This window comes from Neomonachus schauinslandi, chromosome 13, assembly GCF_002201575.2.
Source record: "Neomonachus schauinslandi chromosome 13, ASM220157v2, whole genome shotgun sequence".
In the NCBI taxonomy this organism is placed as follows: Eukaryota; Metazoa; Chordata; class Mammalia; order Carnivora; family Phocidae; genus Neomonachus; species Neomonachus schauinslandi.
In genome coordinates, this window is record NC_058415.1 from 27,068,089 (window position 1) to 27,092,845 (window position 24,757).

At 42.7% G+C, this 24,757-nt stretch overlaps 1 long non-coding RNA gene across 1 annotated transcript; it reads left to right on the forward strand.

Annotated features, from left to right (window-relative positions):
* The first annotated feature begins 15,721 nt into the window (after positions 1-15,721).
* On the forward strand, positions 15,722-19,274 carry LOC110569948. Its single transcript, XR_002479697.1, has 4 exons — positions 15,722-15,760; positions 18,221-18,348; positions 18,931-19,033; positions 19,246-19,274. It is a non-coding gene; the product is annotated as an uncharacterized LOC110569948 (long non-coding RNA).
* Positions 19,275-24,757: the final 5,483 nt, after the last annotated feature.

Sequence of the window (24,757 nt, forward strand, 5' to 3'; positions counted from 1 at the left end):
GATAGCGTTTACTGCTGATGCCGAATGACATACAAGAAACACATCATCTCATAAAGACTATGGGGATTTCAGACATTCCTTCAGGTTTTGTACTTGAGCGTAGCAACAATTAGGGTAATCTAATTAGGAACTTACAATACTCCTTGATTCACGTCTCAGTGGCGGCTTTTACAGAAGAAATCTGACTGCTCTTGAAGGAGGTTCCAAATCCATTGCAAGGCGACCTCTATTCATTGGTTCACTTCTGATTCTTAATCTCCTCTCTGGGAGTAATTTCCACACTTCTGAAAGCTGACTTCTGTTCTGCCCTAACTAGCCCTGTGATTGCACTCAGAGGCTCTGGAGCCCCACCTGCCACATCTTGAAATGACAGGGTTGGACATGAATGATTCCTAATGCTTCTAATGGCTTTAACGATATGTGTGACTATGATGGATTAAATGACCACTTTCCCGTAACCATCAGGTTTCTCTCTTCGTGCTGCAGAAGACAAATTTATGGCCCCATGTGACACATAATTAGTACTGAGCTTATTTCTGGCTCCATGTAATGCATACCTTTGTTTTCTCATTGTTATTGCTCTTATCTAATTCTGTTTCATGCGCTTTCATTGCACTTTATATTATCTTTGCAAGCCATCTTACATATATTTTGGAAAACAGCAGGGTGTAAATGCCTATTTTTAAAATTTTTATATGCAGGATCAGCAATACAGGATTATAATTAAGAAAATAACTTCCCAACCATTGAATGTAGAAAAAGGATTTCCATTATTAGAGCACTCCAGTTCGTTGAGTTTTATGAGGTTTTGGGGGGAAGGTATTTCAGGATGTGTACAAGCACAGACAGAGCTGAGAGAGTGGGGGGCTCTGTGCTGCCGTTCCCTCCTTTATACCCGCTCTTGGCTCTAGCCCGATTTCCCTACTTTCTACAAACCTGTCAAGCTCATTCTCGACTTCAGACCTTTGCTACTTGCTCTTCTATTTCTATCAACCCCTTCTCCCTTTCTAAATCACGGGGGCAAGACTATCCATCCCTTAGACATACATTTATTATCTCTCCTTCAAAGCCCATTTCAAACCTTATCTTTCCACCGACCATGTCTTTCCTCCCCAGTGCATGCTGGGTGAGTCTGCATTGTGGAATGGGGCACTCTTCAGTTTGTACATCCTATACTTTTTGAAAAAAGTATAGTATTTATTACCTTTTTTTTTTTTAAGCGAGCGAGCGAATGAGAGAGAGCTTGTACACCTGAGTGGGGTTTGGGGTATAGGAGCAGAGAAAGAGAAAGAATCTTAAGCAGGCTCTATTCCCAGCTCAGGGCTGAGATCATGACTTGAACCAAAATCAAGAGTCGGATGCTTAACCGACTGAGCCACCCAGGCACCCCCAGCATTCAGTACTTTAAGGCTTACAAAATTTAAGTTTTATGTGGCTTTATTTCTGAACATGCTATAATTTCTATCACAAAGAGTTGGAGCTCAGAAAATACCCCTTATTTGATCAATAGTCATAATGAAAACAATGTAAACAAAAACGTAAGCTCCAAAGAGTCTAAAAATGTTTTGAAAGTGGGGAAAAGTGGAGCAAGAGATGATGTAGTGGTCATTGAGAACCCCCAGTGTTTTCATTGAAAATATGAACTCAGCCATTTAAAAAGTGGCTCATAGATTTGTTTTCATTTTTCACCTAGGTTTCTGTGACTGGCAGATAGGGCAGGAAACTCGAAGGTTCTGCAGATCGTGGCTAGTAGGGGAAATGCGTATTGTGGCTTGAGGTTAAGTGTTACACCTGAGCTCACACATCATTTATGACTTTCCCCCATCCAGGCAGAGGAGAGTCCAGGCAACATGGCAATTCTTTATTTACCCATGGCGTTGTCCTCTGGGTCGCTTATTTCTGTGAGCAGAACCTGGGTCTGTCACTTCTACCCCTGGTGCCCTAGAAAAGACCCTCACCCAGGAAATGAATTCTAAATCATAAATCAAACACTTCCAGAGCAAAGAAGGCTTGTGGATGCTGCAAAAACAGTTTTGATACTTTTGTTGCCAGGCCGATAGTTGTGGGAAGTAGTTTTTGAAACAGATTTTAAGATCCATGGCTTTTTGCCAACATAGTCGGATGTCTGTGCACATGTTTAGTGTAAGGCGCTACCCCTCCAACACTGTTAAGATGGAGACACATTATTCTCTTTATTTGGCTTGTTAAACCACAATTCCCCTTTGAGACCCAAATTATTCAAACGTAGTGAAATTCGAGGATTGGTAGCTGCCTGGTAAATATAGATACTGTAGCAATGCAAATCACAGAATTTAGACTAGAAGAAATTCATGCTTAGGATTGGAATATTACTACAGTTTTGCTTCCGAAATAAATGTAGCGAGTGTGCCCATGCACGTGTGTGTATTTGTGTGTGCTATGAGGTTCTGGATCAAACTTGTTCAGATCAGTGCTTTATCAGAAAGAAAAATTATATTTATTACTAGAGAAATTATATATTAAAATTTTTTTAAAGATTGATTTATTTATTTTAGAGAGAAAGAGAAAGCACAAGCAGGGGGAGGGGCAGAAGGAGAGGGAGAGAGATGGAGAGAAGTAGACTCCCCATGGAGCAGGGAGCCTGATGCAGGACTCCATCTCATGACCCTGTGATCATGATTTGAGCTGAAATCAAGAGTCAGATGCTTAACTGACTGAGTCCCAGGTGCCCCTAGAGCAACTATATTTTATTATTATTATTTTTAAAGATTTTATTTATTTATTTAAGATATAGAGAGAGTGAGTGAGAAAGCAAGAGCAGGGGAGCAGAGGGAGAGGGAGAAGCAGGCTCCCCACTGAGCAGGGAGCCCGACGTCGTTCTTGATCCCAGGATCCTGGAATCATGACCTGAGCCGAAGGCAGACACTTAACTGACTGAGCCAACCAGGCGCCCCTATTTTATTATTATTTTTAAAGATTTTATTTTTAAGTAATCTCTACACCCAATGTGGGGCTTGAACTTACAACCCCAAGATGAAGAGTTGCGTGCTATATTGACTGAGCCAGCCGGGTCCCCCTAGAGCAACTCTATTTTATTAACACTACCATACCATACACATACAATTTATACTCAAACTGCTTCCCAAAAATACTTGAAGCAACTCATATTAATCACCACATATCACAAATTTTGCTGTAGTGATTACTTTGTGCTAGCCACTGTTTTCTATATATTTATTTATTTTTTATATAGTTCCATTATATAACTTTATAGTTTTGTCTACATTTTACTTATATATATTAACTCATTTAACCATCCATCCCCATTTTACAAATAGGGAAACTGAGGCAGAAGGGAGCTAAGTACCCCAAGGTCACACAGCTGGTGGAGGGCAGAGCCAGGATCCATACTCAGGTGGCCTACCCTCAGAGCTTAGGCTTCTGCTCTCTACCTCTATGCTGAATATGAGAGTAAAATCTGACAATTCCCTGACTTCCGTCTTCAGAGCAACGATTCAGCTCAGATATCAGATCTTTGAGGGATCTTTCTCTGCCTACTTGTGCCCTCCGCTGAAATCTTGATCTTTAATTTTATTATACTACCCACCACCCTGTATAATAATTGTTTATATCCTACCAGACTTTTCCAATAGACCCTATCTTCCTTGAGGGATTGTGTCTGATTTGTTCTTGGGTCCCTAGCACAGATCCTTACCTGTACCATGAACTAACTCTTTAAATATTTGCTGAATGAATAATGAATGAATGAGTGAGTGAGTGAATGAATGAATGTATGATTCTGATCCAGTATCTTCAGCAGTACTTTCAGTGGGAGCCTTGCTGCTCTTGCCCATTGCACACTCAATAAAAGCTTGACAAAGCAAGGCGATGCATGCCCAGGTGGCAGAATTCAAGATGAGGCCTCCAGTGGATAGCTGCATTTTTAAAAATTATTGCAAGAGGAGAAAACATGTTCTGTTTGACAGGAGAAGCCCTGGTGTGCAAATAATATGTCAATGTAGGTTTCAAAGAGGTGACTGCAAGCTCTTTTTGACAAAGAGGATGAAATGTGTTAGGTAACTTTAAGGAATTTGTTATTTATAAGCATGTTCCTGACATTTTGGCCATCAGGAATTTTTCTGAAATGAAATGTGAAGAATGTGCCCGAGAGCAACAAATGCCTTTCATTCGGAGGCCCATCGCTGGGCTCCTGATGAAGTTTGTCTCCCACTCAGCGCCCCTCACACTCCAGCTCAGAGGACACTTGCCAACCCTCTCTCGTTACCTGGGCAGCACATACCAGCCCTGGGGAGTTCGGTACAGGCAGCCTTTCCCATGAAAAAACGCTAAGCTGACTTGGTAGCAAAGGCCTTGGAACCTCCCCAAACCCTGGTATTATGATACTGTATAAATTCAGTATCAGGCATTTTGGTCTGATACACTCTTTTCCAAGGGTATGTTTCCATTTTCACCTTGGCTGCCAAGAATTTGAGAATTACAATAACTATGTTTCCTTTTTGTCAATACAAAGAAACATGGCTTTAGAGAAGTGTGTAGCTTGCTACCTGGCTTAGCAAAGTACCACAGACAGGTGGCTTATACAATGGGAATTCATGTTCTCACAGTCCCGGAAGCTAGAATCCAAGAGCAAAGTGTCAGCAGGGTTGGTTTCTTCTGAAGCCTCTCTCTGGCTTGTAGATGGTTGTCTTCTCTCTGTGTCTTCACATGGTCTCCCCTCAGTCCCTGTCTGTGTCCACATTTCCACACACCAGTCAGAGGAGATGAGGACCCACCCCAATGACCTCATTTTAATGTAATTACCTCTTTAAAGGCCGCTTCTCCAAATACAGCTCTATGCTGAGGTACTCGGGGTTAGGTCTTCAACATATGAATTTGGGAGCATACAACTTGGAGGCCCATAAGAAGGAGTAACTTGTCTACTTGGAAACAGGAACTCAAACAAATGCATGGAAAGTAGTGCCATGAGGAATGGAACCCAGGCATTCTGACCCAGAGCCTGAGTTCTTAACCTTGGCATTGCAACTCTCAAATCTGTATCTTAGAAAGCACACTGAAGCTGGAGTAGGGAGCATGCATTGGAGTGGATGGAGCGGCAGGGAGGAGGACCAGCATGGTGGCTGTTGCAATAGTCTAGGTGAGAGATAATCACACTTGACTTGGACAGTAACAAGGGGTGTGGCAGAAATGGATAACTTTAGGGGACATTCCGGAATCTGGTGATCTAGGTGGTGTGGGGAATGGAGGAAAGGGAAGAGTGCAGAATGCCTGCCAGGTTTCTGGCTTGGGCACCTGGTGGGCGGAAGCACTGCTTAGTAGAAAGGTAGGGAATGGACCGTGTAGCCCAAGGCTGATCTCTGCATCTAAGCTCCTGTAGACCCTCTGCTGCAGCTTGTCGAATCTGTGTAGGAAATGCCACGGCTGGTTGTAAGAATCCCCATGGGCTGATGTGAGGCAACTACAACTATTCCCAGCTGATGGATGCTCTAAAATACATCTATGTCCTCATTCCAGAAAGGCTTATGACATTCTTGAAATGTACATTTTCTTCCGTTTTCATTTAAACAGTCACTTTCTATATTCTTCATGACCTTGATCTGTAGACTGATTTCTCTGTGTGTTTCATTCTTTATGTCCCATCTCAGTGAGGAGAATTCCAGAACTGTGTGTGTGTGTGTGTGTGTGTGTAGTCCTGGGTTCCATCAGCTCTGCAGTCACCTGAAATTATAACTCCACTGAACGTGGAAAGACAAAGTGCTTTCACTATGGATTAAATTAGAACTGATAGTCTCATTGCCACCTGAAAAGACAGTGTTAGAGCAAACCGTGAGCTCCTCGCCCATAGTCCAGACCAGGGCTCAGCAAACTATGGTGTGTGGGCTAACTCTGACCTACCCATTTTATTTTTATTTTAATTGAGGTAAAAATTCACATAATATCAAATCAACCATTTTAAAGTGAACAATTCAGTGGCATTTCATACCTTCTCAGTGTTGGGCAGCCACCACCTCTATCTGGTTCCAGAACATTTTCATCACTCCAAAAGGAAATTCCTTACCTTTTAAGTGTTGACTCTCCATTCCCCATCTTCGCAGCTCCTGGCAATCACCAATCCGCTTTCTGTTCTATGAATTTACCTATTCCGAATATTTCATCAGGAGAATCACATAATACATGACATTTGGTGTGTGGCTTATTTCACTTAGCTTGATATTTTTGAGGTTCATCCCTGTTGTAGCATGAATCAGTACTTCATTCCTTTTTATTGACTGAATAATATTTCATCATATGTGTATGCTGCAATTTGTTTATCCATTCTTCTGGTGATGGGTATTTGAGTTGTTTCTACTTTTTGGCTATTGTGAGTAGTGCTGCTATGAAATTGTGTGTGCATGCATTTGTTTGAGTTCCTGTTTCCAATTCTTTTGGATATAGACCTAGGAGTGGAATTACTGGGCCATATGGTAATTCTATGTTTAAGTTTTTGAGGGACCACGAGACTGTTTTCCACAGAGACTGAACCATTTATATTCGTACCAGAAATGTGGAAGGGTTCCAATTTCTCCATGTCCTCGCCAACAGTTATTTTCCCCTCTACCACCTTTTAAAAATTATAAACCTACTTATGAGTGTGAAGTAGTGTCATTGTGGTTTTGATTTTGCATTTCTCTAATGGCTAATGGTGTTGAACATCTTTTCATGTGCTCATTGGTCATTTGGACATATTCTTTTGAGAAATGTCTAACTCAAGTTTTTGCCCATTTTTTAAAATTGGGTTGTCTTTTTGTTGTTGAGTTGAAAGAGTCCTTTGTATACTCTGGATAACTCATAGGATGAGTTAGAAAGTGTTGCTTCCTTTTCTTTTTTTGGAAGAATTTGAGAAGGTTGGGTGTTAATTCTTCTTTAAATGCTTACTCTTTGTTCTTATAAATAAAGTTTTATCGGAACACAGCTGCATCCATTTGTATACATATCACTGATGAGAGTTTTTGCACTACTATCAATGTAAGATCAAGTACTGCCACAGAAACCATATGACCGGCAAAGCCAAAAATAGTTATTATCTGTGTCTTTACAAGCAGTTCTGACCCCCAGTGTAGACTCTACATCTTGTTTCCTGCTCTTAAGATTTCACTTTTATGGAAAACTGAAAAATCTGCCTTTTCAGAGTAAAATATTCACAGTACTTTAAAAATCCTGATCCTCCCCACATCTGCCCACTCATGTGCATGCTTTCTCTCTCTCTCGAATAAATAAATAAAACCTTAAAAAGTAAAAATAAAAAATTTCTTTAAAAAAAAAGATTTTATTTATTTATTGTCAGAGAGAGCGAGAGAGCACAAGCAGGGGGAGCGGCAGGCAGAGGGAGAAGCAGGCTCCCCACTGAGCAGGGAGCCTGATTTGGGACTCAATCCCAGGACCCTGGGATTACTACCTGAGCCCAAGGCAGACGGCTTAATGGACTGAGCCACCCAGGCACCCTAAAGATAAAAAATTTCATTCGGCCATCTCATCATACATCAAACAACATCAATGTTGTTTCAGAGGTACATTTCTATATTTTGGAGAATGGAATGTAGAAGAGCCTTAACTTATCTCCCAGTGAAATAATGCAGGGTAGGGTGGTGACAGTGGGGAGGACTAGAGTGAATTGGTTATAAGAAGCAGAAGTAAGGGAGAGAATGTGTCTGACCTATGCAACCGGTGGAAGTGGGGGGTGGGGAGCCCCACTCAACTAGGGAAGACATGAGGAAGTCCAACGGGTAGGGGAAGATGGTGTGTTTAATTTTTGATAGGCTGAGTTTAGGTGAAATTTACATGCCCAAGCAGAGATGGCATGAAGAGGGGACAAATCACCACTGAGAAGTACTCCTCCTCTCAATAATTAATGTACCAAGGCTGACTCTCAGATCCTTCTTACTTGGAGAGGCATTTGCTGCTTAATTGGGCACTTCCAAAGAGACTGGATGTAGCTGACATTCCCCTCCCCCTGACTTGGAACCTTAATCCCATCTTCCTAGGCCTCTTCTGTCAGCCCCCAGAGCTTTCTGCATGGTTTCCCTTTGGAGGCATATCACGTCCTCCACAAATTGAATTTCCAGTGACCTGCTGTGTTTTCAAGTCTGAGGTGCCTAAGCAGATTATGTTTTCCCTAACTCACTAAGTGTACAATTACATGTACCCAATTTCCATGATTTGCATTAAACTGAAAGATTTCTAATATATTAAAAAAAAATGTTTTCCTGCATTGAAAAAGTAACGTGGGGCAAGATGTGAATCATAACAAAGAATTCAAGAATGGAAAGGTGATGGTAGAAAGACTAGTTGTGAGCATGGGATCTACTAGAATATGGATCAAAGAAGAAACTACTGGGACATTTAAAGTTTATGTAAATGTTTCAGATCCTGACAGTATAGAAATGATACAAAGCAACAAAAATTAGAAGGTATAGGGGAGGCAGGGGGAAGTGAAAGAGAACTTCATTTTTTCTAGTGGGGAAATCAATCCAAACTGTTTAAAAAATAAAATTTGTGTTTTATTTTATTTTTAAAAGATTTTATTTATTTTAGAGAGAGAGAGAGAATGAGCAGGGGGAGGAGCAGAGGGAGAGGGAGAGAAAGAGAGAAGCAGACTCCCGCTGAGCGTGGAGCCTGATGTGGGGTTCCATCTCATGACCGTGGGATCATGATTTGAGCTGAAATTGAGTCAGACGCTTAACCGACTGTGTCACCCAGGCGCTCCTAAAATAATGTATTTTAAATTGTTAACAATAAATGATGACTCCAGGCTGCTAATGACTTCCCACTTCCTCTCTTAATCTTAGATGGCAAAGAAATATCTACCTAAAATTCTGATATTTCCTTTACTTCAATTTCTTTTTCCTTTGTTAAATGTATGTAAAGTAAGATTAAATGTTTTAAAATGACACATGTTATATGATTTCATTCTAATGAAATCATTATTTGTCTTTATATCTATCAATATGTCTATCAAACTTTTATTTTTTTCTTTTCTTCTATGTTTTCCAGATTTATTGAGATAGAATTGACATATATTATTCATTCTTTAATCTGTATGTTTCTCATTTTGTTATAATACTTGTAGACTTTTTTTTAGTGGGGGAGGGGTATAGGGAGAGGCAAAGAGAGAATCTCAAGCAGGCTCCACGCCCAGCACCTGAGCCTGATGCAGGGTTCGATCTCATGACCCTGAGAGCACGACCTAATCAGAAGTCCAAGAGTCAGATACAATCGACTGAGCCACCCAGGCACCCCAATACTTGTAGACTTTTAGCATTGCTTATTTCTGGATGGTGAAGTTGAGAGTGAGTTGTTTCTTTCTTGGAACTTTTTATTTTGCTAAGCTTTTTATACTTTTATTATAAATACAGGTATCAGTTAAGAGAGATAATTAGATGACACTTAGGAATTCAGATTTTAAAGGTTTCAGATTTTTAAGATTCCATTGAAAATTCCTGAATGCATTTGGGATTTCACTTATCATCACATCACTATGACCGTTTTACTACTTCTTGCTGTTCATTTGAAAGGAAGATTTTTTGATTCTCCTAGTCTCCCAAATACTGTTAAGCTCACACAATATTTAATCTTGCAGGTGACACTTGCCCAGTCAGAAGTGTGAGCCTTTTTCCTAAGTTCCATATTCTCTCTCTTTCTTTTTTTAAAGACTTATTTATTTATTACTTTAAAGAGAGAGAGAGAATGAGAGAGGGAGAGGAGGAGGGTCAGAGGAGAAGGAGAAAATCTCAAGCAGACTCCCCACTGAGTGTGGAGCCCGATGTGAGGCTTGATCTCACGACCCTGAGATCAGGATCTGAACCAAAATCAAGAGCTGGAGGTTTAACTGACTGAGCCCTCCAGGTGCTCCCCATAGTCTCTTCTTAATAACTGGATTTGGTTTCTATTTCCAATATAGAATCCCAGCCCAAAGGGAGGAACATCATACCACTGGTTTTATTGGTCTTGGAGAGCAGTAAGGCCACTGAAAATACTCAAAGCAACAGAAAAAAATCAGTGCATGTTACATGTCATACTTGGATCTGTTGTAAAAGGGGAAAACAAATTGGAAATTAAATATAAACTGTGTTGAGATAATAAGCGCTGGTTGAATTCCTAGTAACTAGGAAATTTGTTTAGGTCTGCCACATGAGACTTAACAGGTTCCTTTGTGACTATGTTTGCATTTGAATGGAAATGGATTATTTTAAGAAGGAAATTGAAGTTTTAATCAATGCATTCTTAGCTTCTCTTTCTCTTGTCCTTGTATTACTTCCATTCTTACCTTTCCTTTCTCTCTAGCTGTGTTCCTCATCTATCCTCCTCCCACTACACCCCCTCTCTCCTTTTTTTCTTCTGTTTTTTTTTTCTAAATGCTCAGAATTGTTTACTTAGGCCCCCTTTCCACATCCTGACAGATGCGAGTGATGCCCTAACACCTTATGTCCAAGTCAAGCTTCAGTATGCTCCAGGCCCACTGTTTATGTTGCCCATTAAAAGCATCACTTTTTGGAAATATATAGGGAGTTAAATGATCTCTGACAGCTGTGAACTGCAGAAAAAAAAGGACTGTATTGTTCAAAGAGCTGCCTTCAATATTGAGAAGCCCTTGCGAAACATTGGAGTCTGAAGTATGGCAAATGTAAATTGGCCATAAACTTAGAAAGAGCTAGTTTTCTTCCTTTCTGTTGACCTCCCCCAGCTCACTTCCCCACTGCTCATTCCCCAGTTCTAGTCTCCAATACAACACTTTCTCATGCATTGTAAAGTCACCTCTGATAGTCTCTCAGACTTTGGGGAATGTCATCTTCTTCCCATACTTTTTTCTTTCTAGAAATTCAGACTACTGAGGCAAGAGAGCAAGAGTTCTGAACCTTTGAATGTAAAAGGTCTCGAAACACTTGGCATCCTTGAGGGGCTTCCCACATACTTTTGCCTTTGTAAAATATCAAAATATCCATTTTCTCCTACTGCCTCGACAATGATTTTTAAAAGTGAAATTGATTGTGCCTGGGCATTTTATAGACAGGTAGCAAAGGTAATAAAGAACAGTGAAGGATCATTATTAAGTCGTTCAGAATGAAGGAGAATCCTGCAACCCTTCGTGGTGTTTTTCCTACGTATGATCTTCCTCCCAATCTCTTCTATGATCTAAATCCCATGTGTCCCATTAGGCTCAACTCAAGCCCCCTTTCATCATACTTTTTCTGATTTCTCCAGTGGACACAGAGAGCTTTGTCTTCTGACCTACATTTGTAGTGCGTGTAATAATTAAATATAGCTGGGGCACCTGGGTGGCTCAGTTGATTTCTCCGTGCTCAGTGCTGAGTCTGCTTGAGATTCTCTCGCTTCCTCTCCCTCTGCCCCTTCCCCTCCTTGCACTCTCTCTCTCTCTAAAATAAATAAAAGGATCTTTAGAAAAATGATTAAATACAGTTGACCCTTGAACAACTCAAGGGTTAGAGGCATCAACCCTCTTGTACAGTCAAAAATCTGTGCATAATTTTTGAATCTGCAGAAACTTAACTGCTAATAGCCTACTGTTGACTGAAAGCCTCACTGATAACATGAACAACCAGTGAACACATATTTGCTATGTTATATATATTATACACTATATTCTTACAATAGAATAGGTCAGAGAAAAGAAAATGTTATTAAGAGAATCACAAGGAAGAGAGAATACATTTACACTACTGTACCATATTTACTGAAGAAAACAAACAAACAAACAAACAAACAACAACCCAGTTATAAGTGGACCCATGCAGTTCAAATCCATGTGGTTCAGGGTCAACTCTACTCATATATTTTGCTAATTTATGTATATTTTTGCCAGAATTTAGATTTCATATAACTTCACTACTTTAAGGAATAAGCCACTGAAAGTGTTATTAAATATGGTAAAATGCTTACCTCCTGAACGTCAGCTTACAAATCTAAGAGTGTCTTGTTTGTTGGTTGTATCATTTATGGACCTCATCTTCAGATTCTACACCATACAATTTGGTGATTAGCTATGTAATGTCAATAGAGGAACATTTCAAATGGCCTCCTGGGGTGGGTACTGCTGGGTACACATTTCCACATATTAGTTTGGTTTCCTTACCAAGTTTGTAAACTTCTTAAGGACTGAGACCACAGCACATAGTTTCATTCTCCCCCCTCCCTCCACAGTCAGTTCAGAGCCTAACACATTGCAGGGGCTCCATGAACACTCTGAGTGATCAAAATGAATGTTTTTAAAGCTAGAAGAGAGCTTAGAAATCGTCTGTCACTCTCTTGTTTCCTTAATTAGTGTATTTGCTTTTGTCTCAAATTCTTTCATGGTTTTATGCAAACAACAATTTTATTTTTCATTATATAAAATTTCATTAAAAATTACATGTGTAATTACCTGAAAAAAAAATTTCTGCTTAAAGGCTAAGTTTCAGTTCACAAACATGCCCCTTGGTAAAGACTTCGATGATGTTTCCTGGATGACTTATTTACTCATCCTCCAGGGCCAGCCATTATTCCATAAACTATCCCTCATTGTGGGTTATATGCTTTTATATGTTAATTGTTGTTCTCTTCACTAGACTTTGTAAGCTCCTCAAGGGAAGAGACCACATCACTGAATTTTGTAAGCAAACACTGACACTTTCAATAAAATGGCAAGATTGAAGATCCCTTCCCTGCGTTAGTCGTAGCGGGGAGAAGAGGCTGTTGGTGAGGGAGTTGCTAAGGCATGCGTCATTCTCAAACTAGGGTTCTCTCTGCCCAGCTTCAGTCTCTCTCTCTCTCTCTTTCTCCATTTTGTCCAGCTCTACAAAGAATAGCAATGTAGCCAGGAAGAGACATGACAGAATTAAAAACAAAACAAAACAAACTTCCTTGCTTTTCTTTCATATTACAAAAACAGTGTAAACTGATTGTAACCAATTTGTAACACATTTCTTTAAAGATTTTATTTATTTTAGAGCAAGAGAGAGAGAGTGCACATGTGTGTGCGAGCTGGGGAGGTGCAGAGGGAGAGGGAGAGAGAGAATCTCAAGCAGATTCCCCACTGAGCCCAACGTGGGGCTCGATCCCACAACCCTGAGCTCGTGACCTGAGCTGAAATCAAGGGTCAGATGCCTAACCAACTGAGCCACCCAGGCACCCTACAAATTTGTAACACATTTAACTGAATGTACAGACAAATAGAGAGTTAGAAGGAAAAGTTTTTTCTTGCTCACTCCATTTCCAGTCCCAGAAATAAATACTGTTAACAGCTTGGGGGTATCATTAGAACTTTTTGGAGTGCTTATGCAAATCTCTACAAATATGCATTCTTTTTCAAAAAAAAATCAATTGACTATTGTATTGTTTGGCAATCTACCTTTTTTCAGCTATATGGCATAGATATATTAACACATCTAGAATGACCTCAAGAAATAGATTCATAGTTAAGAATGTTATAAAATTGGGCGCCTGGGTGGCTCAGTTGGTTAAGCGACTGCCTTCGGCTCAGGTCATGATCCTGGAGTCCCGGGATCGAGTCCCACATTGGGCTCTCTGCTCGGCGGGGAGTCTGCTTCTCCTCTGACCCTCCCCCTTCTCATGCTCTCTCTCTCTTAAATAAATAAAATCTTAAAAGAAAAAAAGAATGTTATAAAATTTATTTTACTTTTTGACTGTGATTAATATTTAGTTCTTTGCTATAATTTTGCCATTATAAATAATACTGCAAAAAATATATTTCTCCATACAACTTGAGGTACACATGACATATTTCCTTAGTAAGTGCTGCTAGAAGTGGAATCATGGAATTTAAGGAGATGTCCATTTGAAATTTTGAAGAATATTGGCAAATATTGTTTGGAAGGTCATAGTGATTTACCCTGATACTTGTGCTGTGTGAAGGTATGTTTCTTTACGCCAGTGTTCCAACTGAGTAAACACCACCTTTGGCATTTTTGCTATGTCGACAGTCATTTCTTTAGTTATGAGTCATGTTAAACATCTTTTTGTAGTTTAGCCATTTGCATTTGTTCTTCTGTGAATTGTCCATTTATAATTTCCCCTGTCGTATTGTGCTATGCATCTTTAATATTAGTTTATAGGAATTCTTTATACAGTAAGGATTTAATCTTTTGTTTTCTATGTAAATATTTTCTTTCAGTTGGCCACTTGCCTTGTAAATTTTATGTGTCTCTTGCCATCTAGAAGTTTTACATGTTAATGTAGTCATTCCTATCCATCTTTCCTCATCAAGAAAGCTCTTTATGCTTTGTAAACTCAATGCCATTTAGTGAGACCCATGGAAGGGGCTGGGGCACTAATTGTTGCTGAGTGATCTTTAATAACTAACCGGGGGATTCAACAAACATGGGTACATTTACTGCGTGCCAAGCCCTGGGGTAAATGAGGAGTCTATCCCCTCAGAAAGCTTATAGTCTATTGTGAGAGACGGACACTCCAAATGTTCACAGACTAGAAGGGTTATGTTAGAAATAAGCATAGAGCAGAGCTGAAGGAGGACTTAACTGGGCATTCAACAGAGTGCTTGCTGGGGTGGCACAGGACAGAGTTAATCGGGAAGAATTCCTAAGTGAGCTACATTCTCAGCTTGTCCCGGAGAGATGAACCGGAGCTGGAGGGAAAGATGTTGATGGCCTATCAGAATGTCGCCATCCAGTGGGTCTCAATTTATCATCATACTAGGAGGCACCATGGCGTTCCTGAGCCTTGGAATGCCACTCTTGGAGTTGCGAGAAGCCCAGGCAAAGCCACACCTGGGTCTCTGCAGTGACTCAGAGCCTGCCAGTTATGGACAGACTTGTTTGCTACCTAACTTCTTTAGTGCCAGTTTCCTAAACCATAAAACTGATTTAGACATTCCTCACATAATCAGGAAGATTCAACTGCATAACAAATGGTCCTGAGTTTGACTATTTTAGATACCTCGTGTAAGTGGAATCATACAATATTTGTCTTTCTGTGACTTGCTTATTTCATTTAGCATAATGTTCTCTAGGTTTTGGATATCAATTCCTTAACAGATGGATGGTTTACAAACATTTTCTCCCAGTATATAGGTTGCCCTTTCAGTCTGTTGATAGTTTCCCTTGTACAGAAGCATTTTATTTTATTTTATTTTATTTATTTTTTAAAAGATTTTGTTTTATTATTTTAGAGAGAGAAAGAGACACACAGAGAGAGAGACAGAGAGTGAGTGGGGAGGAGGAGCAGAGGGAGAGGGACAAGCAGACTCTGTGCTGAGCGCAGAGCCTGATGCAAGGCTCAATCTCAAGACCCTGAGATCACGAACTGAGCTGAAACCCAGAGTCAGATGCTTAACTGAATGAGCCACCCAGGCGCCCTGCCACATCCATCTTTTAAAACAGGTTTCTTGGTATTGTTCACATCACTCCCCTGCTTCAAAGCTATCAGTAACTATGGGTCTTGGTAGCTTGTATGTTTTTAGAAATTTATCCATTTCTTCTATGTTATCCAATTTGTTGGTATATAAATGTTCATTGTATTATCTTATGATCCTTTGTATCTTGTGGCATCAGGTTAATGTCTCCTTTTTTGTTTCTAATTTGATTTATTTGAGTCTTCTGTCTCTTTTTCTACTGAGGAACAAAGAAAGGAGGTGAAAGACACGCACACTGAAAATTATAAAACCCTAATAAAAGAAATTAAAGCAGACACAAATAAATGGAAAGACAACCTGCCTTCATACATTTGGGCTGCTATCACAAAATACTACAGACAGGTAGGTGATAAACAACAGAAATTTATTTCTCATAGTTCTGGATGCTTAGAAGTCCAAGATCAAGTTGCTAGCATAGTTGAGTTCTGGAGAAGGCCCTCTTTTGGGTTATATACTGCTGACTTTTCACTGGATCCTCATGGTGGAATGAGTGATCTAACTCTCTGGGACCTCTTTTATAAAGGCATTAATCCCACTCATGAGAACTGTATCTTCATGACCTAATCACCTCCCCAAACCCTATCTCCTAATGCCATTACCTTGAAGGTTAGAATTTTAACGTATAAATTTGGGGCAGACACAAACATTCACATCATAGTACATTCCATGTTCACGGACTGGAAGAATTAATACTATTAAAATGTTCACACTACCTAAAGCGCTCTCACCACTCGTATTCAAGAAGCACAAGCAGTCCTAGCCAGAGCAATCAGGCAAGAAAAGAAATAAAAGGCATTCAAATCAGAAAGGAAGAAGTAAAATGATCTTCATTTGCAGATGACACGATCTTATATGTAGAAAACCTTAATGACTCCACCAAAAACTGTTAGAACCAATGAATGAATTTGACAAAATTATAGACTACAAAATCAACAACAACAAAAAAATCAGTTGCATTTAATACATTAACAACCAACTCTCCAAAAAGGAAATTAAGAAAACAATCCCATTTACAATAATATCTAAAAAACCAAAATACTCAAGAGTAATCTTAACTCTATCTTTATTAATCTGTTTATAAAGCACCAGGGGGATGGCTGCTTCCCACCTGCACACATTACTCTCAGCTAGCGTGGATCACATCAGAGCTGCCCAGGAAGCTCCACAGTGACCCACTGAAGGGGACTAAAGTTCAAATCTAGAGAGGAGCAGCTCATCATACCTGTGTGACTCCTGTGTGACTCCTGGGGGTGCTATCTCAGGGACGGTGACATCTCCTCCGGGAGAGGACAACAACATGTCTGGTCATAACTCTCCTCTCTTTTCTGGTCCTGTATTCCACTGCCATGTGTTCCCTTGCCTCCCCTATATGGTGTGTGGCCCACATCTGACCCGCATCAAAGCTCTTAATAATTTTGGAATCTTCACTTTCTTCATCCAATTGCACAAAGTCCAGTTTTCTAAAACACAGAGATGTTCTGCTTTTAAGACTCAGTACTATGTGACTACATCCTATTCTAGCTATTTCTCTTCCTGTTTGTGATTGCATGGATTTATACAATTCTCTTCACACATCTTTTGAGCCCCTCCTCCAAACAAGAATTCTCTCTGTTTACATATGACCTTAGAAAAGCCTGTGGGAGAAGCTTAAATTCAGTGACCTAGTTTCAGATTGAAACAGGAGGAACTTACAGACCACATGCTACTTGGCAGTTTTCTCTGTATTCAAAAACTCTTTTTTTCTCTGGTCATTTTCCATCTCCTATAATTCAAGGGACTTCAGGTTGAAAAAAAATGCCATTTAAGATGATGTGAAGATGTCACCACACTGTCACTTTGCAGTGTCCCTGTTGGTTTTTCCCCTTGCTACATATAGGACACACTAAGGTTGCTGCTGTTAATCAGCAAATAAAAACAGAAAAGAAAAGAAGACGGGGCTGGGGGGGCAGCAGCTTCTCAGACAATCGGGGGACTTTGGATTCATGTGCCCAACTTGCTGTAGGTGCGTGGAAATGAGCGAGGCCACGCGTGGTGGTGTTGGAGCGCACGCGCCAAGCAATTTCAATGGACCTTCACTTAGGTGGTCTTGGGTGCCTCTGCCTTTTATCCTTCCGAACAATCTGTGTTCTTCGCCATTGGTTGGAATTTTGTTTTGTATCTGAGCCAAATCCCATCAAGGCTTCTTTAAAAATAATGAGTTGCAGTCATTTTCTTGAGAAAAGGAAAAAGAAAAGGCTAATCGGTACAAGTGATATGGAGGGGAAAATTGGCACGCATATGTCAAGTGATTTAAGTCCCTTAGCAAGTGAGGGCTTCCTCCATCAGGCACAGGCAGACCTTGCCTGGTATACTTAATTGGTTATTGGGTGGGAGTCTGGCAGCCATGCAAGCCTTAGCAAGCCCTCGGAGAGAGGCGTGTGTGGGAAGAAGGGTGAGGGTGAGGGGCGGGCTGCACACCTGAGCAGTCAGACTTGCAAAGGTCTCCAGGCAAAGGCGTCCCTGGCCTCAACAAGAGCCAATTAGGGAGAATGACAAAACCCACACCATGGCTTCCCAACTCATTAATTCCTGCCAGGAATTAACGCAGATCCTTCCCCCCCGTGTCTCACGTCCGAGGCAACAGTGTGCTCATAGTTTGCGGGGTCACTGAGCAAGGCTTGCTGCTGTGGGACCCCCGCGGTTGAGGGCTGGGTGGGGAGTCCTGCTAATGGATGGGGGCAGGTGGGGGGGGGCGGTTGAAGTCATGGAATGTGGGGAGGAGGGACCTCTCACTGTCCCCATTGACCCTCACATTTTGCACAGGAAGAGAGTGATGCTCAAAACTCCCGACTTTTCTGGGCACATGACTTAGCGACAAAGCCCCACCTGAACGCAAGCCTCCTCATTCCAAGGCCAAAGGCTTTCCCTTGTTCCTCTCTGAGGCTTAACAGGTGTGTATGAGTCTGCCTGGGTTGCCGTAACAAGTACCACACATGGGGACTTAAAAAACAGAAACATATAAAATAACAAGAACAAAAACAGAAAAACATAAGTTTATGTCTCCCAGTTCTGGAGGCCAGATGTCCAAGATCATGATGTCAACAGGGATGGTTTCTCAAGAGGCCTCTCTCCTTGGCTTGGAGGTGGCCTCCTTTCCACTGTGCCCCCACTGGTCTCCCTCTGTGCGCACGCCTGATGTTCGTGTGTTCAAGTTTCCCCTTCTTAGGAGGACACCAGGTGAGATCAGGGCCCAGCCTACCAGTCCTCATTTTTAACTTAATCCCATGTCTTTAAAGGCCCGGTCTCCAAATACAGTCGCATTCTGAGACATTGGGGTTAAGTCCTCAACATATGGTTTTTGGGGGGGGACACAATTCAGCCCATAACAGAGTGTGACGAGGGCCAGCGAGGGTAGTCCGGACTCCTGTGGTTTCAGTGCAGTCACCGGCTCAGTGTATAAACAATCAGTATGTCGCCGCAAGACTATTTCATTGTCTTTGTTTTGCCTTGGAAATAATCTTCTGCCATCCTAGACCTTCCGAAGGTTACCCGCATTCCACAAGGGGGCTGACGTCCCCTCTCAATGTTGGCAACTGCACTGCAGAAAGAGCTGGAGGAGAGCTAGCGTGAGAATCGGTAAGACACAGTGGTCTTTAAAGTTCTCTGAATGCTCCGGGGAGAAAGTCTAATTTCCAATCCTAATTTCCTTCTGTTTTGTACATCCTTTTTTCCTCTCCCTCAGGAATACACTTTATATATGTTTGCTTTAAATCATATAACATTTTTTACAGTGTTCTTTCCTTGACATCGGGAACATTATATACTTTCCCTCTGTATTTGTGGAACAGTCTGTACAGCTGAAAAGGAAAACAGCGGTGACAAAGGCCACTGAAGCCCCGGCCACCGGGTTACAGCCGGAGCGGTACCTTGGATCCTAGATTTTATGTCTCACCCGTCACTGTTCATTTGTGCTCCAGGTACAGGGAGTAGACTGCTTTCTTAAAAGAAGAGTCATGCCTGGAGAAACAAGGTAGCAATAACGTTAGTAAAAACAACAGCACTTGAATGCATCAGATGATTCTGACGGTATAAATGTGCCCAGATTTCTGTCAAGAGCACTGACTTTTTTTTTTTCCTGCTTTGCAAAGATTAGGGGTGCAGTTTTCCACCAGGCTGGACGAACTCACTTGACGCAGACGTGGCAGAAGCGCGGGGATCAGGCTGCTTGGGCATAAGCCGAGAGGAGCATCAGCCCCGGGGCAGCTAGCTGCGGTGGGCGCAGGGCGGACGTCCTAGCTCCGTGCTTCACGGTTCCCAGTGTGGGTGCGGCTCCGGTGTCAGAGGGGTATCAGACACAGCTCCAGAGCCACCGGAACTCACCGTGATGGATGTCATCTACTCTGGCACGCCTCCTGCAGCTTTTAACCCGCCTTTGGTGCGGGGAAGGTCACAGCTCCCCAGCTGTGGGCTCTGGCCTCTTTCTTGCTACTCTTGCAAAGCCATAACTAGGAGATAAGAGTGGCTCACACTCCAAGTGTGGATGTGGATGTGTGGGTGAACAGACACAGGGCGCAAAGCGCCGGAGGAGGCCGGTTAGTGGCCGTCCCCACTCTCGTTATCAGAGACGTGTCTGGGGCCTGCTTTGCGGAGCCCGGCTCCCTACGACCTCATTCACCTGGCTGATTCTAGTTTCCTCGACTGTGACACGGGAGAAATTTCTGCCATGCCTATTTCATGCGTTGTCATGCAGATGAGATGCGAATATGTAATTTGGGAACTGTCTGAGATACAAATATATATGCATAGGTTCATCTATCTGTGCGCTTGCAGGTCTCAGTAGTTAATGCACACGCAGATGTATGAATTACTTTTACCATCTCCTAGTCATTGTTTTATGTGAAATGTGACAATAATGAGGGACGGAGATAGGGTAGAAAAATTTGAGTTTGTCATTCCAATTCCAAAAGAATCCTATGTTTGGGAGAGGAGGAAGGCACTTTCAGTGTAGGACTTTATTTGTGGGAAGAGGGCTCGTAGAGTTAAGTATGTGCGGCTTACAGATTGTCTCCACGTTGTTTTCAAAAAGTTACATTCCTGGACATCCAGCTTTTTAAAGATGAAATGTTTCCCTGATGAAAGAAATTATTGTTAACAGTCAGGAATATCAAAAGAAGCACATGAGTATGTGTCCTACGATGTGGTTCAAGAGGCCTGTCATCCTTCCTTGCTTTCCTCCTGCCTCAGGAAGACGGCAGTTAATATTCCAGAACTATCCTAAGAAGTATTCATTTTCTCCCCCGAGATGAGATTTATTGCTCCCTCTCCCTCCCCACCAGTTTTTCCTAGTTAGAATTTAACTCTTACTGGGTGGGATGTGCAGTCTGTGGGTGTCTGCTGGTGCTTGTGTGGACCCTGAGCAGCTGGAGGCCAGGAAGCACAGGATGGTGCCCAAGCTGGGGTGGGAGCGGGTCTGGCCCACCTGAAGATGGCCCCTGTCTAGCCTCGGCCTGTGGTTCAGAATCCACTCAGACTCATGGAAGGACACAACCTGCAGCAAGACTATGGAAAGACAGGCCAGAGTTCCGGATTCTTCTGTCTGGATCAGTCTCTGGAATGGAGGCAGAGTTGAGGCTGGGTTTCCCATGCTGGAGCGGCAATGGCCAGGCCAACCTGGAGAGAGCCATCCACGCGTGAGTGTTGTCTCAAACAAGGAAAAAGGTCACAAGAGTTCCTGTAAACTCTGCTCTGCTTTGTTGTTGTTCTGTTTGTCTGTTTGTTTTTAACGGTAGCTACCTCAGTGGGCATTTCCCCCCCTCTTGAAACATGACTCGTTATTACATTTTATTTAGTGATTTCCTCCTATGCTAAAATAAATTGGAGTAGCTTACTGTGACACTACAAAGGAATAAAGCAAATAAATAGAGCCTTTGTGGTGCATGGGAAATAGAATGAAGGTCAGGTTAAGACCCAATGTACAGACTTACACAGAGTCCATACACTTGGCGTGGGCTTGTCTTTGGTTCCCTAGGGAGGCACCAAGCCTTTCCTCTCGAGCTTCCCACGGTGCAGGGCCCAAAGGTGTTCACAGAGCTGCTTGGTCCACAAGGTCTTCTGCTCCATTCCTCACTCCCTCTGTCTCCTCCCTGACTGCTGGTCAGATGCAGAAGACATAGCCCTTCAAAGACTCGGAGACCATTGGGAATGGTAGAGCTGCAAAAAGGAAGGGCCTGTGTCCAGAATTACTGGGTGGAAGAGTTCCTGCCCACCGACCAGGAACACCAGTAGAACTTCATACAAATGAGAATAAACTTCTGCTGTGTGTGGTATTGTTTGTTGAAGCAGTTCATCTACGTGATTCACACACTTTCCACTGCACTCTGTGCAGCCTTGGGAAGCAGGGCTTGAGAGACAGTTAGTATCGTGTTGGCTGGGGCTTCCCCCTGGTGATCTTGAGATTTGAGACCTGCCCTTTGAATCTTCCCCCCCCCCTCCGCCCCGGTGTCTCAGTTGGTGCCAGGGGCCTCCTGAGGACAGATTTCTGGTTCCACCACTGAAGTTTCCCTTAGTGCCTATTGTCCCCACGAGGGCCCTGAATGAGAACTTTCTGGAGGTGGGCAGGCTTCACTTCACAGAGGCACGAGGGCGCTGGAAACTGGGGGTACGTGGCTGCCTGTGGTCTGGAGCCTCCTGCTTTCCCGGCTCGCAGGCCATGTAGGGTTGCAAGGGGCGGCTAGCCCCGGCCCCTGGGAAGGCTTATTCCTCCCCCGGGCGACTCTAGGTGTGCAAATAGCTCAGGGAAGGATCATTTAAAATCACCTTTAAAGCCTGATTTGTAAATAATCTAAGACTGAAGACAGAGCAAGTTAAATATTTATTTGAAGATTATGTCTCTAAAGAGGGATTGTTGAAAATTAGTGAGTGCTTTGCCATCTTCTCTTTCCCCTCCCCTGCTGGAGGGCATATTATTTTTATGGCTGTGTTTGACAGCCAGAACAAGCCTCTGTAGATTTAGTGGTTGTTTGCAGTGGCATTTATGTGTTTGAATGAGCTGGGCAAACAGGACGGAGGGAGGTGGGGTTGGCTAATTAACTCCACAATCTCTTGCTAACACTTCCACACTCAGAAAATGCCGGTAAAAGAACCATTCACAGTCTTTTACAAAAGAGATCCTGCCCTGAACATGGCAGGTTTGGAAAGCACAGCAAATCCACGCTCCTGCCCTTACCGATTCAGGGTCTTCAAAGGGAAAGACTTGCTTCTGGGCTGAAAGTATCTGTGGCCATAACCTGCTTGTTGAGAAAACCAGCTGCCTGACCAGATCCTGGGATAATGTCGCTCACTCACTCATTCATCACACATTTGCTCCTCACCTGATGGTTCTGGGCCCTGGGTTTATACAGATACATTATATATATATCCATGCCCATATTCACATACAGATACATATTCATACACACATACAGATTCACGCGTATTTATATCCACACATATAAGCATACACACATACATACACATACATACACATAGACAAATACAGATACATGCCAAATCTGCTTTCTAAAGTACACACAGAAAGGTATTTGAAAAATTGCTCGGGTGCCTGCCTGGGTGGCTCAGGCAGTTAAGCGTCTGCCTTCAGCTCAGGTCATGATCTTAAGGTCCCCTGTTCTGCGGGGAGTCTGCATCTCCCTCTGCCCCTCCCCCCGCTCATGCTCACTCTGTCTCGCTCTCTTGCTCTCTTGCAGAAATAAATAAATAAAAAATCTTAAAAAAAAAAAGAAAGATCGCTCATTTTTGTTGTAGTGAATAGATTTATTAGTGAAAATCAAGCTTGAGAAAAAAGACATGAAAACTTTGCTTGGTCAATATATGGATTTACCCAGAACATTTTCCTCCCCCAGGAAATTGTGTTGGAAGGCAAACTCATCCCATGTTCCCCTGAGACTGAATTCTTGGCAACTCACCTTTCTGGAACTCATCTTGGAGGTGAAGAGCCTGGGTTAAATCAGTGCCCCCTTATGAACCACCTGGAGGTTCTGCTTCAGTAGATCTGAGATGAGGCCTAAGAATCTAGAATTGTTCTTTATGGTTTTGGTGCATTTTATTGGTTTTCTTCTATAATTCTAATAAAGGCCCAGGTGATGCTTAAGACCCAAAATATTTGGAAAACACTGGAACAGATGAGATCTGTTTTTTTTTTTTTTGAGGTCTCCCCTGGGTATGATATTTTAATATCCTTATATTTCCAGGGGCTCCTTTGTCCCCTTCAATGGATATCTCTGGAAAAGCTTTAATGAGAGCACTTGTGATTAGTAGATTTTTTTTTTTTTAAGATTTATTTATTTGAGAGAGAGAGTGTGCACGGGCTGGGGGAGGGGCAGAGGGAGAGGGAGAGGGAATCCTCAAGCTGACTCCCTGCTGAGGGCAGAGCTCTAAGCAAGGCTTGATCCCAGGACCTTGAGATCACGGCCTGAGCTGAAATCAAGAGTTGGTTGCTTAACCGACTGGGCTACCCAGGCACTCTGATCAGTAGATTTTTAATTTTTAATTTTTAAAATTTTTTAAAAGATTTTATTTATTTGACAGAGAGAGAGAGACAGTGAGAGCAGAAACACAAGCAGGGGGAGTGGGAGAGGGAGAAGCAGGCTTCCGCGGATCGGGGAACCCAATGCGGGACTCGATCCCAGGACGCTGGGATCATGACCTGAGCTGAAGGCAGACGCTTAATGACTGAACCACCCAGGCACCCTGATCAGTAGATTTTTTAAAGAAGTAAAAGGAAAGCATGAGAGAAGAGCCATACTGAGGCACTACAGCCCGCTGATGATCTTGTAGGAGGGGGTAGTGGTGACCCAATGGGGGCAGAGTCCCTCAGTGGTAAGTAGTCCAGTGGCGAAGTAAGGACACGGCCACTGTATTGTGTCAGGGCCCGAGGACCGTGCAGGCCTCACGCAGCGTGAGTGGGGGTCAGGGCCGCCCTCCCATCTTTCCTGCTCCGGAGGCCGCTGGGCACTGCTTTTCAGAGGCCCGCCCGGAGTGGGAAGCTAGCCGCGGGCTCATTTTCTCTCCCCGACCCGCCATTGTCCACGTGGGGCAGGGAGGTCAAGAACTCATAGGCACTTCCTCTCCGCTCTTTCCTCAGTTTTCCCCAGCCCTGGGATACCACCGCCTCTAGTGTTTGCTCTCCTTCCGTCTCTTCTCCAAGGCACCATCACATCTGGCCTTTCCTCCCCGCAGGATGCCTGTTCTGGCTCAGCAGCCCACGGCTCGAGTGTGGAAGGATGAGGAGTGCCCTCTGTGTTGTGTACTGGGTCTCTGCCATGTCTCCTCCTCCATCATGCCACCTCCCGTGGAAGAGCC